Below are 5,929 nucleotides of genomic sequence, written 5' to 3'. Positions count from 1 at the left end.
TCATGGGGGATGAATTTTGGTTAATAGCAAAAAAAAATTTCCTTCCAACAGCCTGTTGTTTCCTTATCCAGCATACTTTCATCCCAAGTGTGATTCCTTAGTGCCAAGGTTAAGCATAGACTCTATTTTTCAAAATGGGCCATGCAATAGATATGGCAGTAATAAAAGAATATGTCCCCTGAGCATGTACAAGTGCAAAGTGTATTGTCTTTAGTACTGGAAGACCAGAACTACCCAGGTGTATTTTAGATTTATAAGCAAAAGCAAAGTTTATTCTGTTATACAAACCAGTACTATAAATATAATAATGAAACACTTGCCGTTCAGCTGCTGCAAGTCTGGTAGTCTGTAGTGGAGTAAAAACACTAATAAACTAATAACTTTTTGCTGATTTTTTAAATTTTTTCTTAAAATGCCACCTTGATAGTAAGTTCAGTTTCCCGATGAGCTGGCCAATAGTTTTTTGAACTCTGATGTTGTCCAACGCAGGCAAAGAACTGTAAAATTTGTGACTTTGTAAATTGATATCATTATTTACACAGAAATGGATTTTTTCAGTCCTTAAAGCAACACATTACCCTAAGACATGAACTAAGGGAGAGGATGAAAAATATCAAATGGATGGATATCTAACCGGTTTTGGTATCATGACTCTTGGCTGAGTAACAGAGATGGGAAATTAAAATAAGCCCTAAGAACCTTTCCCTGCTTTCTGGTAATACACTACTAGCTGTCTTCAGCTTGCAGGAACTCTGATTTATAACTCACAAATAACTTCTCCTTATGGCCGCAGTGATTCATAGAGCGCTGTGTCCAGGAGGAAGGATTTGCAAGTGACAGGTCCTCTCCACAATTTACCAGGTACTCACGCGGCAGGCCCATCGAGGTCTGATTTACAGCCAAAAGTGAGGAAGGAGTTTTGGCTTTCTGCTTGCTTGAATTTGGGCAAATGCTTTCAGAAGGGAGGTTGGGAAGGATTGCAAGCCACCCTGCTAGCTAAGCTACCAGATTAAAAAGCCATCAAGTAGCAATGAAAATTCAGAAACAACTGTTCTCTCAGCCTGCTCTGCATCCAAATAGCAATTTAGAGGCAGAGACCACATTTCTTTGTTATTGCTGATGGGTTGGGCATTCCTTTCTGTAATTTGGGGGAGCAAAAGTTGTGTAATAATTGGAGTTTTACATTTAAAATCATCATATCTCTCTTACCAGAGTAATCTAATTACAAGGCTTCTGAGAATGCCAAGGTCTTATAGCATCATTGCTGACTAAAAGATCCTACACCCTAATATTATACGCAGGCACACACATACAGTAGGTGTCCATTGCAAGCTATGATTATGTCAACCTGATAATGGGCATTAAAGATGTGGTTATGTAGTTCGCATCCATTGAATCATGACACCTGTCACAGATGTGTATATTGTATAGCTTGCATTATGATATAATTTGTACATATATTGAATTGCCCCAGCTTGTTCTTCTATGTGGATGCCCACACAATGTATCCAAGATAAAGGACATATAGCCCTTGTCCTCTCATTTAATTAAGCTGAGACATACATTTTTAATTTTTTTAAATTAAATTTATATGCTGCCCATTTCAGTATCAAGTGAGACTGGGTGGTTTACAACAATATAAAAACATGGTACACCATGTATATTGATTCAACATTTGTCAAAAAGTTTCTGTTCAAATTCCAAATACATATTCCAAATGGATTCTGAATTCTTATACAAAATGGAATGGGGGGTGGTGGTATCATATTATCCAAAACCCACCCCTTTAGGGTTGTTAACATTTCTTGATTGTTTTCAATTTGGCAGACATCAAATATAAAATCTCTTGAAAACTATCAGTTCTTGAATACTAAATACCATTACCAGTTATCAAACAATTTCATATATGAAGTGCCTATAAAGTAAAAGATGTGTGAATGTACGTGTCCATGGATAGAAGAGGTAGCAGAAAGAAGAATGGAAGAGATTCAACTTATCTCAAACTTCATTTCTTCAGTTAAATCTATCAAAGATATTGAAGTATTAAGGCAAGGAAAGCACAATTTCTGCTATTCTTAATGTAATGAACTGTTTGAAGAGGCTCGGGAGTGGCAAATCGAGAAACTGGTGTTGCATATGGCTTAAATCTATCAAAATCAATCAGTCACACTCAAATTCACTTGCAAGAGGACAGCTTCCACAGGAACCAGTAAGTTCCTTATTTCTAAATATTTAGGATTGCTCTGACAATAAGAAAATAGAAAAAATAGCTATTTTTCTCTTGCCCAGAATACAGGTTCTTTTTATCCACAAGTAGCGATCTGTGACATTCCCAGGAAGCCATGAAGATATATAAACGATCACACACACACATACCACACATACACACACAGAACGAGTAATGCCATCATACAAACCAGTGGTGGGATTCAAATGTTTTTACTACCGGTTCTGTGGGCGTGGCTTGGAGGGCGTGACAGGGGAAGGATACTGTAAAATCTCCAGTCAGAGGTGATATTTTCTGGTGCTGTGAACTACTCAAAATTTCTTCTACCGGTTCTCCAGAACTGGTCAGAACTTGCTGAATATCACCAGTGATACAAACCACCACCAGCCCTTTACATGCTTGCATTCCAGCATGTGATGTGAATACAAGTCAAAATATTTGTGCCATGATGACATGATGCACATTTCATCCCTTGTCCCAGTGGAGACATCCATGGTAGCCATTGCTATTTTAGTCAACTTCCTACTATACTTGAAATTGCCCAGCTTAATATCTTGTTATATTTGAATACAGATACTGTTAGCTCCTCCAGGAAACATGACTAGATGAGCTAAATCTACTTTACTGTAAGGCTACATTAATAAAATCTTGCAAGTCTGAAAAAACAACATTTCCTGCTGCCGTTTGATCCATTCATCTCGGTCCTTTCTAAGTTTCTTTCTTTGACTGTCCCAAAGGTCCTGAACTGAAGAAGCTTCTTGGATGAGAAGTGAAACATTTTTAAGGAAAAAAACTAATGAAGTCTGGTTGCCTTTTGGAATAACACCTTTGGGACAGTCAAAGAATTAGCTGGATGACTAAGAATCTCCATAGACATCTTTCTTTGTCTATAAACCAGTGGGGATTTCTGCCTCTTTTGCCTGATTGTTTCCTAGGCAGCATCTCTTCCCCACTTTCCCTAAGGTCATTCCTACATTCCATTACTATACCCTGACTTTCCTCTATGCATCCAAGCCTGCAGACATGTTTTTTCTTTACTTCCTAATTCTATCATGACATAAATTCTTTGAGATATGTTAGGCTCGAGGTAGGTTTCTGGCCTAAACTCACCCATGAGCTGAAGGGACAGCATGTTCAATGTGTCATCAATCCTAGTATTATACTCTAACTATTGTAATATACTGGCTGCTAGAGGTGCAACAAACACTAATGATACCACTGATAGTTTAAGTATAATCCTTCTACAGTGAGAAACAAGACTTTAGTAACTCTGCAGTGGCAGAGTTTCCCATACAGCACTGTAGTAAATTAGTGTTAACATCAGTAACTGCATAAATAAAATATCAGCACAGATTTCTGGAGCACCCTTAGATGTATAATTATTATAAATTCATATGTATACTTGGAATAACTTTTTTAATCTGAAGCTTTTCCAATAGCTTGGGCCGCACTGTATATCATTTCTTGCTGTTAAGGTCTATTGGATAGGACTGACGGGAACTGCAGTCTAATACACTCAGATGACAAACAGTAAAAAAAAACCCAGAAATTTGTTTGGATAAGGGAAAGCAAAGTATAGATTCAAGATCATTTGTTATTTTCCAAACCTTTTTCTATAGCTACCCAACCCCACAATTGAAAATAATTCCTAAAAAGGGATAGTGATGGGGTGGCTTTAAAAATAGACAAAAAATTACCCCCCACTCTCCAAACCTTATAAAACCTGAAAATGCTAGTTCTATTTCATATGCATAATATGGCCATCCCCACTGTAGGTTTTTTTGGGGTAGGGGGGTGGGGGAGTGTTTGGTCTTAGCTAACGAACTTTTGCCCATTCTTGATCTGAAGGCCAAGGAAAAGACCCTAATTCATGGCAAAATTTGGATCATACTAATTGCAAAACATTTGCTCATTCTGATCTAGATGGCCTTTTCTATTTAGAATTGTAGTTATACAGTTTGAAACAAACATTGAAGAAAAGGGTGAATCTATGCAAGTGTTGGAAGAGCAAGGTGTAAAAATGAAATGGTTTTCATATTTGCAAATACAGTCTAGGTTTGACAAAGATGTTAAAACAGAAGGTATTTATGATTTTTTTTAAAAAGCAGCTATTCTTTCAAATGCCACCATTTTCAGCACAGCGATTGGCTTCTGGTACTTTGTTTTATTTTTGTTTACCTGCCTTCTCATAACTCCCAGTTTGTCCATTTCAAAAATATCTTTTATTTTAAAGCTGATGGTCTACACATTCCTTTTAACCCTTCAGATTCCCTTGATGTGATGTCTTCCTGATGGAACACTAGATAGGATGATTTCTTGGATCAGACCAAATATTCATCCAGTTGAATATCTGAGTTTCTGTGTTAATTAACAAAGCATTTTTGAGAAGATCATAATACAGCCTAATATAGCAGCCCTACCCAGCTATTTGACACTTGGGAACTGATATGCAGAGGACTATTAGCTCTCAGGTTTTATAAACATGTAACTCAGTGGCCATATCTGTAGTTTGTGGGGGGTGATGATATTCTTCTGTTTCGTTCTTGGCTTTATTGCTAATCAGTGCAATTGTGTGATCTCCAAGGTTAAAAAGATACTGTAGATTCTACAGAGTCATGACCTGTTTACTCTTCAACCTGCTAATACATGACTCATTCAGAAAATATCAAGCAGCGCACCTCCATACATAGTGTGAAAATTGTAACCTGAAAATACTTATAACTGAGAATGTTGTGGAATGACTGGAAAATCTTCCAGATATATTGGGGATTCATTTCCTAGAATTCCCTTGTTAATAACAACATCTCAAGCACCTGCTTTAGACTGTAAACTGTTAACTTCCATTTTCAGCATTTATGGCCAGTGTACAGTGTGTATAAGTTCTGCATAAACCTAAGGTTTAAGCATCTCTTTTACTTAAAAGATAGCTATTAGTATAAAAGACCTGAGAATGGGAATGCAACACTTGGTGCATTTACCTGCAGTAGCTTTAAAAACACTGGATTGTAGGTAAGCTTCATCTTTATAAAAAAAAAAATCCTAAAAAATACAATGTCTATTTTTTTATCAGATAAATGGACATGGAATGGGATGAGCATGACAAGAACTCATGCACCTCTGAATGACCATGTGGCTGGTTTTGTTATGTGCTATTAATAAACACTGTAAAAGGCTGGTTTAGCACACCTATTTGCGTCCTTTGAATTAGCAGTCGTACTTTACCCCTGCACGTAGAGACAGCAAAAGAAAAAACTGTTAAAAATTTGCCATATTTAATGACTTGAGTTTTATGGGCACAGGAAGTTAAAAGCAGTGTCTTGAGACCTGCAGATTGCCTATCCCTGTTAGTCCAAATTATGGGCTATTCATATTTGTGGCTTGTCTGGAAGTTCTGAAATTTTCAGTTTCCTTTAATTTCACAGAAAATCAGGTTAACTTGCATGCTAAGTAGTCCAGTGCACAAATAAATCCCACTTTAAACTATGCAAAGGAGCCAAAATAACTCCTAAAACCTAACAGTAATTTAAAAACTTAGCAGAGAAAAGTTTAAAAATTAATTATATAAAACAAAAACAGATTTATCTGTATCCTCAAAATAGCTCATTCGGTCCATTGGAAGAGGGTCCTAGGAATAGAGGCTGCCTTGATGCCAAGAGCTGGGAAGAGAAACTTGCTCTTATCAACATCCATGAAGATAAAGCA

This window comes from Pseudonaja textilis, chromosome 4 (genome assembly GCF_049901715.1).
Source record: "Pseudonaja textilis isolate UNSWEBS1 chromosome 4, rPseTex1.2, whole genome shotgun sequence".
In the NCBI taxonomy this organism is placed as follows: domain Eukaryota; kingdom Metazoa; phylum Chordata; class Lepidosauria; order Squamata; family Elapidae; genus Pseudonaja; species Pseudonaja textilis.
The sequence above is the reverse complement of the archived record's forward strand: the minus strand, read 5'-3'. Positions refer to the sequence as shown.